This window comes from Plecotus auritus (genome assembly GCF_963455305.1).
Source record: "Plecotus auritus genome assembly, chromosome: 5".
In the NCBI taxonomy this organism is placed as follows: domain Eukaryota; kingdom Metazoa; phylum Chordata; class Mammalia; order Chiroptera; family Vespertilionidae; genus Plecotus; species Plecotus auritus.
In genome coordinates this window covers 9,882,983-9,890,150 of record NC_137776.1, presented here as the reverse complement: position 1 = coordinate 9,890,150, position 7,168 = coordinate 9,882,983, and the positions used below count along the sequence as shown (strand labels likewise).

Sequence of the window (7,168 nt, the reverse complement as noted above, 5' to 3'; positions counted from 1 at the left end):
AGACCCAGTTCAGTTTCACCAGCGTGGGAAGCATAGCCAGCGGCTACTCCCAGAGTTCCCAGATCTTTAGTCGATCTGCCTATAGTGGTTACAGACTAGCTCCTACTTGATGTCCGCTCGCTCCTTCCCTTCTTAATACACCAGCCACGTCCAGGAGGAGCAGATCGAGGTGGAGGAGACCATTGAGGCTGCAAAAGCTGAGGAAGCTAAGGATGAACCCCCTCTGAAGGAGAATCTGAAGAGGAGGAGAAGGAGAAGGAAGTGGCTGACGAAGAGGAAGGAGAGGAAGAGGAAGAAAGTGCCAAGGAAGAATTTGAGGGTGCAAAGGAGGAAGAAGAAGGAGGTGAAGGTGAAGGAGAAGATGCCCAAGAAGCTGAGGATGAGAAGAAAGATGAAGGTGCTGGGGAGGAGCAAGCAACCAAGAAGAAAGATTGAGCCCCCCTTTCCTTAATTATTTCAGGAATATTCCTCCTGAAACCAGGTCAACCCCATCACCAACCAAGCAGTTGAGTTCCCGATACTATATGAATTAAGAAGTCAATATATATAACATTCTGAGGTGACTCAGGTTGGATATTAAATGTTGTGCTATGACTTTTCTCCTTATGCAGAGTATCTGTTTGCTTGCAGAGTGGCTTCCTGGCTTGCTGCCAGCCTGTGCATGGTCCATGCTTATGAGTTCAGGATCTATGACAATGTGAATAATTTAGATGTGTTCAATAAAAACACATGAATACATGAAAAAAAAAAAGGACATGAGATTTCTTATTACACACAATTCAACCACTGTGACCTCAAACAAATTCATAGCAGAATTTAAGAAGAATGGAGTTAGCACAATCATAAGAGTATGTGAAGCAACTTAGGACACTACTCTTGTGGAGAAAGAAGGCATCCATGTCTTTGACTGGCCTTTTGATGATGGTGCAGCACCATCCAACCACATTGTTGGTGACTGGTTAAGTCTGGTAAAAAGTAAGTTTCCTGCAGAACCTGGTGGCTGTATTGCCACACCTTGTGTTGCAGGCCTTGCAAGAGCGCCGGTGCTTGTTGCCCCAGTGTTAATCGAAGGTGGAATGAAATATGAAGATGCAGTACATTTCGTAAGACAAAAGCAGCATGGAGCTTTAAACAATAAGCAACTTCTCTAGTTGGAGAAGTACTGCCCTAAAAGGCATCTGCATTCCAAAGACTCCAGTGGTCATAGAAACAGCTGTAGCATTCAGTGATGCTATTGCTTTGGGAGTGGAATTTGAGATAGGATCTAATTTGTAATACACATTGGCCAACATGTTGGGTTGGTGAGTAAGTCTGATGAGGCTTCCAGAGGAGTGTTGAAAAGTGTAGAGAGCACCTGGGAAGGCACATTGAGCGTTTCTTACAGTGTTGTCAGCTGAGTCCAGTGGCGTTGGCAGAGCCACGTCCTGGAAACGTACCGTGCCAGAGGCAGGTATGTTGTCAGCCTGACCCTTAGCTCAGGTGCCAGGGGGTAGGTTTCATTATCTAAGTTCAGCCAGGTGCAAGAAATGGATGCAATCATCCGGGCTTAGCCAGGAGTGATAATTACAAAGAAGCCACAAGAATGAAAAATTATAGCTTGATCTTTAACCATGATTTCTCTTAATTTCCTTTGTTTTAAACTTTAGTAAAACTTCCTGGAATTATGCTGTATATAATAAATGTGCTGCACTGGCTCTGGGTCACTGTCTCTCCATCAGAGGACAGCTTTCCCACCCGGTCCCAGCTTTCCCTACTGTGTCTGTGTCTGTCTCTTTCATTTTCTCAATCCCCCATCGCCCCTACTTAGGACTTGTGTCTGCTCTCTAGCCAGGCTGGTCACGGTAAAGAGAGAAATAGTTATAGAAAATTAGTTATACCAGGCCACAAGCTTGACAGAATTGCAACCTCTATGTTTGATTATGATCAACCTATTTTTTTTTTTTTTAGCAAAAGGTTCTTACTGTTCAGCATTTAAAATGTGCTTATCATTTGTTCCAAGTGACTTTTCCTGGAATCATGCAGTATTGAGTTATGTCTTTAAATCTATTCCCATGCCAGAATCTTACCAATATACTAAAGGCCTGGTGCACAACATTCGTGCACTGGGGGTGAGGGGACACTGAGGTGGTGGTGTCCCTCAGCCTGGCCTGTGCCCTTCACAGTCCAGACATCCTTAGCACTGCTGTGGAGGCGGGAGAGGCTCCGGCCACCACCGCTGAGCTTGCAGCTGTCAGTCTGGCTTCTGGCTGAGTGGTGCTCCTGCTGTGGGAGCTCACTGACCACCAGGGAGCAGCTCCTGCACTGAGCGTCTACCCCCTGGTGGTCAGTGCACATCATAGCCACTGGTCGTTCCGCTGTTTGGTCGATTTGCATATTACACTTTTATTATATAAGATAGATAGATAGGGGTCCCGGAGTGCGAGAGGGCACTCTACAAAGTTGCTGTTGTACAGGGTGTGGAATGCAAATGCAAGTGTGCAGTAACCAGATTTGGGGCCGACAGTGCCCCAACAGCAACATAACCCATGGCTGAAGGTGGAATCGTGTGGCCCTGTGAGCAATCGAGCTTCCTCCTCTCTGGTTCTGGGGTGTGTCACCCAGGAACCGCTGCTGCCAAGTCACTGCAGCTTGGCAGCTCCTGGGTTGAGTGTCTGCCCCCTGGTGGTCAGTGTGCGTCACATGTACTGGCCAGTCGGATGGTTGGATGGTCAGACAGTCACTTAGCCTTTTATATATATAGATAAGTGATTTAGAAAGATTATGTGCCAGAATACCCAGCACAATACTTGTGTATTTTTAGTTTCATACAGAATTAAAATCCCAGGAACTATGAGCACTCTGGACCTTATGTGGTTTATGCCTGCAGTCATTTCAAACATAGAAAAAGTAAAGTAGGGCCTATCTAGTTATTTGTTTGCTCAATATATGTTTACATCTCTCACACTCATATAACTATACATCAGGTTTGCTCAACATTTTGATTTTTAAGTCTTAGTTATTATTTAATGTCTTTCTATAAACCTCATTTTGTGTTCTTATGGAAAGCCTCCACTAATCTAGATCTTATGCATTAGCTGGATGTCACCTTTTTCCTGGTTGGCAGGTAGCAACTATATCATTTAGTTATTTGTTTCATTATATGCTGGATTATGGGAGAAGCCCAACACCTGAGACAGGTAATGAAGCCCTGTCTAATGGCACATATGAATGAAGAGTCCCAAGAGGTGGAGAACTCTCAGAGAATAGATACAATGCCCCCAGGGCAAAAGGCAGGGGCTACAGGACAAGTCGATAATCCCAAATCTCCAAAGAGGTTCCTTCCACTCTACTCTGTTTTATGGCCTAACTGAGTGTGGTGCTGGGTGAGGAGGAGGAGGAAACTGGGGGAGAATGGTGTGGTGTGCTGGGTCAAGAGGTTCTTGTAACCTATACATATCTTAATTGCAAAATGCATACCTTAAAGAAGCAAACCACTGAAAGAGAATTGGGACGCATCAGTATGGCCTTTTCCCTGTGCGGTTCTGAAACTGTACAAGGGGACATGTTCCCAAGTTTCTGCCACCTGATAATCCCAGAATTTCAAATGGTCAGAATCATTGGAAAGGAAATTCTTCTATCACTTATACTCTTATTTCTATGATCGGAAATAGATACCTAGCCGTTCTTGTAAACTTTTGGAGGAGGTAGAGGGAGAGCATAGGTTATCTTCACAGGCCTGCAGCATATCTGGCAGTCCTGCCTTGCCACATGTTGCTAGAATTCCATAGGGTTTTATCTAGTCTAGAGCTCCTGTGACCTATTTCACATAGAACTATGCATTTTCTAATATTTTCCCATGCCATCATATATAGATATAGTATACCTCATTCATTTTAATATCTGCATAGTAGTCCATCATATAGATGCAACGCACTTTATTAAAAGTCCCAAACAAGGAACACCTTGTGTGGGTTTTTCTTTTTTTTCATTCTTGTATAAATATCTTCCCACAGTAAACATCTTTGCATATATATTTTGGCAAAAAGAAATTTTTTGTATGTCCATCGGTTAAATTCCTAAAAGTGATAGTGGATTTAGGTTTTTTTTGGGGGGGGGAAGGGAGGGGTCATAAAAATGTTCTAAGATTAGACTGTAGTGAGGTTGTACAAGTTTATGAGTATACTATAAACCACCAAATTGTACACTTTAAATGGGTGAATTTTATGATTTGTGAATTATATCTCAGTAAAGCTATTAAAAAATTCCTAGCAGTGAAAGTGATAGGTCTGAGTATATGTGTAGTAACATGTTTACAGGTGCTAAGGGCCTCCCCTTTGAGTCTTTTGTGGATCAGGAGATGGGAGGGTGTTACTCTACCAATAGGACGAAGCTGGTACAGTCTGTGTGGGGCACATCTCTTATCTGGCCTTGGAAAGAGAGGAATTACTGGCGTTGGTCATGAGAGTATATGGCCCTACCCTTTAACCACCGACCGCCCCAGGACTGAAACACCCTGTGTTAACCTTACCAATTTGTATAAAACTTAGTCCCTTACGTAAGAATTACTTTGTACTTTATATTTCCCACACTGTCTAATACACTTTATAACTTAAAAATGCTTTCACATTTATTTGTTTAGTATTATCTTGTTTAGTCCTCATGACAATTCTGTGAGATTTATTATAATACGAGAGGCCCAGTGCACAGATTCGTGCACATTGAAAGGAGGCCAGCAGGGCGCTACTGGGCGAGATGGGCCGGACATGCCCTGGAGCCAACCTCCCTCAGTCTCTCCCCAGCCAGTCACACCTGGGGCGGCACCAGGGCTCAAAGGGCGTCAGTGGAGTGAGCGGGGTACCTCTGGTAGGTGGGGTCCCTTGGGCTGGCTTGCGGGGATTGGGCTGAAACCAGCAGTCCAACATCCCCCAAGGGGTCCTGGAGTGCGAGAGGGCACTCTGCAAAGTTGCTGTTGCTAGGCAGCTCCTGCATTGAGCATCTGTCCTCTGGTGGTCAGTGTGCATCATAGCAACTGGTCGACCGGTCGACCGATTACTTAGGATTTTATATATATAGATTCCTGCTTTGCAGATGAGAAAACTGAGATGAGACTTGGACACTTGTCAGGGTCACGTAGACATTAAGTGTACAGAACCAGTATGCAAACTCAGACCTTCCAACAGCAAGTCCCTTGTTTGTGGTCCCAATGCTTGATGACATCATCGGTCAGTCCCACAGTAGAAGCCTGGTAAAGCCTGACTTCCCGCGGGTTTTATCTTTCTTGATTCAGAGATGACTGAGGTGTCTAGAGAGAGAATGTGTTAAATGGAGTTCAGGGGAGACAGACAGGCTTTACAATTCCACCCCCAACCCCCTACCTCATTACAGTTCTCTTGAAACTACTACGTTTTCACCCAAATTAATACTAAGTTGATTTCAATTTGGTGAACAATGATAGTAAGTGGTAGATGAGAGGAACATTTTTTAAAAATATGTTTCTATTGATCTCAGAGAGAGGGGAAGGGAGAGGGAGAAAGAGAAACACCGATGAGAGAGAGAGACATGGATCTGTTGGCTGCCTCCTGCACACACCCTCCACTGGGGATCGAGCTGGAAACCCAGGCGTGTGCTCAGACTGGGAATCAAACCAGCCACCTCTCGGTGCATGGGATGGCACTCAACCAACTGGCCAGGGTGAGAGGGACATTCTTAAACAAAGACATTAAGATACTGTACACTGAAACTCCATGTACATGTATGAATGCTTACTTATGCATATATGAACATGGGGAAAGAAATGGAAGGATGCACACCAAACATTGGTTACCTGAGGGTGGGGAAGGCAATATTCCCTCCCCCACCGAAACAAAGCAAAATGACAAAGGAAAAGCCTTCTAATGTGTGTCTACAACTAAATGAAGCAAGTACAAAGAGATCCCAAGTGTGTAAACTTATATAGATATGTACATATACATAGAGAAATATAGAAAATTATATTAATATATTAAGTTTTTTAAACAATAACTATTAGCATATATTATTTATATAATCACAAAAAAAGCAATAAAGTTATTTTCATTGGGACGAAATATTGGCTACATATATATTTTAACTTTTCTTTGAAAGCAGGTATGCTAAATAGCCGTCTATGAATGTGGTCAGGTATAAAGAGGTCCCCTTATCTAAGCAGGTGTCCTATGGGGCGCTGAGTGGTGTCACAGGTTCCTGAAACTGGGAAACACGGATATTCAGGAATCCTTCATTAAAATGTTTATTTTACCAGGTAGGTGCTACTCATTAATACATAATCTCAGGTTACCTTTTCTCAAGAGCAGAAGGGAGAATGTCTTGAGCAAGTAGAATTCTAGTCAGGTAAATTTTGTGAGGGGTAGATAAGAACATTCTGGAAGATGGCTGTGACTAAAGGGCAGATCAGAGTTAGGCAACTTTGGGCTGGTTAATAAATACACATATACAGGGTGGGGCAAATGTAGGTTTACAGTTGCTCATGTGGAAAATAATACAATCCTATATAATAAAGAGGGAATATGCTAATTGACCATCACTCCATCACAAAGATGGCTGAGGCCAAGTTCCCATAAGGAGCCTTAACGAGCAATCAGCAGGGACCTGAGGCTACACTCTCTCCCGCCCCCGTGGGGCTTGACAGGGGAACTCAGGCCGTGTCCCCCACCCAGCAGGGCTTGACAGGGGACTTCAGACTACACGCCCCCCCTCCCCCCACCTGGCAGGGCTTGACAGGGGACCTCAAGGTGCGCATCCCGTCCTGGTGCTGGGCTAGGGGACCTCAGGCTGCTCCCCCCGCCCAAGCGCCAGGCTGGGGGACCTCAGGCCGCACTCCCCCACCTGGTGGGGTTTGACAGGAGACTTCAGGCCGCACCCCCCACCCAGCGGGGTTTGACCGGGGACCTCAAGGTGCACTTCCCGTCCTGGTGCTGGTCTAGGGGGACCCCAGGCTGCCCCCCCCACCACAGTGCCATGCCAGGGGACCTCAGGCCATGCCCCCCACCCAGCGGGGCTTGATGGAGGACCTCAAGGCATGCCCCCTGCCCCAGTCTGGGCTGGGGGACCTCAGGCCACACCCTCCATCCTGGCACCAGGCCAAGGGACCTGAGGTTATGCCCCCTGCCTGGCAGGGCTTGACAAGGGTGGGACTGGCTGGGTCTGGATC

At 45.5% G+C, this 7,168-nt stretch overlaps 1 pseudogene across 1 annotated transcript; it reads left to right on the top strand.

The window, feature by feature from the left end:
• Positions 1 to 755: 755 nt before the first annotated feature.
• LOC308248419 (protein tyrosine phosphatase type IVA 1-like) lies at positions 756 to 1,229 on the top strand (annotated as a pseudogene). The gene has a single exon. The product of its transcript is annotated as a protein tyrosine phosphatase type IVA 1-like (transcript).
• The last annotated feature ends 5,939 nt before the right edge of the window (positions 1,230 to 7,168 follow it).